The sequence below is a fragment of the Octopus bimaculoides genome, chromosome 6 (genome assembly GCF_001194135.2).
Source record: "Octopus bimaculoides isolate UCB-OBI-ISO-001 chromosome 6, ASM119413v2, whole genome shotgun sequence".
In the NCBI taxonomy this organism is placed as follows: Eukaryota; Metazoa; Mollusca; class Cephalopoda; order Octopoda; family Octopodidae; genus Octopus; species Octopus bimaculoides.
The window spans coordinates 11207901-11209176 of NC_068986.1; positions in this window are offsets into that span (position 1 = coordinate 11207901).

The following is a 1276-nucleotide window of genomic DNA, read 5'->3' on the forward strand; positions in this document are numbered from 1 at the left end:
TGCGTGCTTGTGTGTGTGCATGAGCACGTGTATGTGTGTGTGCATGTGAATGTGCGTGTGTATGAACATGCATGTGTGTGTGCATGCATGCACGTGTGTGTGTGTGTGTGTGAGTTGTACTACCTTACATATGTCAAATGTCAGTAGTATTTCAATGTGTTGGGGAGTGAGTGAAACTGGCAGAATCTCCCTAGATTATTGATTGTGGCTGGACATTAAAGGTCAGATATTAAAAGTGTGTGGCTTAGTGGTTAAGGGTTTTGGCTCACAATCATAAGGTCTTGAGTTTGATTGCTGTGGAGGCACATTGTGTCCTTGTGCAAGACACTTTATTTCACATTGCTCCAGTCCACTCAGCTGGTAAAAATGAATTGCATCTATGCCTAAATCTCATTGGGGACTATGTTAAGGGCATGTCTGTCCATGCAGTACTCAACCACTTGTATGTTAATTTCATGAGTGGGTGGTTCTGTTGATTGGATCAACTGGAACCTCCATCTCCGTAATCGATGGAGCGCCAGTTTAAAAGGACATGTGACCAATGATACAATGGTTCAACCAGGAATCACATGTATATTGCACATGATTCTCCAAGAGTTTACAACCAATCAACAATGGCTGAATGACAATCCATGCTTCATCATAAGAGAGTGCCATTTATTTTGGATTGGCAAATAAATTCGTTTGTTTCTTTCCTATGTTTTACTTGTTTTTGTGTTTTTACTTATTTCATGACTGGGGCCATGCAGGGGGCACTACCTTCAAGGGATTAGTCAAACATGAAGCCTGGTACTTACTCTATCGATTGCCTTTGCCGAACTTTTAAGTTATAGGAACATAAACACACCAACACTGGTTGTCAAGCAGTGGGGTGAGGTGGGAGCGACAAAAACAAATAAAAAGACACACACACACACACATACTCTTTCAAACATATACATGATGGGCTTCTTTCAGTTTCCATCTACCAAATCCACTCACAAGGCTTTGGGCAGCCCAAAGCTATAGTAGAAGACACATGCCCAAAGTGCCAAGCCGTAGGATTGAACCTGGAACCATGTGGTTGGGAAGTAAGCTTATTACCACACAGCCACGCCTGCGCCTATGAAAAAAAAAAAAAAATGAATGAATTCATCAGATAATCCATTAGATAAGGGATTATTACTTCAGATAAGAGGCTCCAAAATATTGACAACGGGATGTCATAAAAGTGCAAAATAAAATGTCATTATGTACAATTTCTTGAGATTCTGCAAATATGTATGTGTGTGTGTGT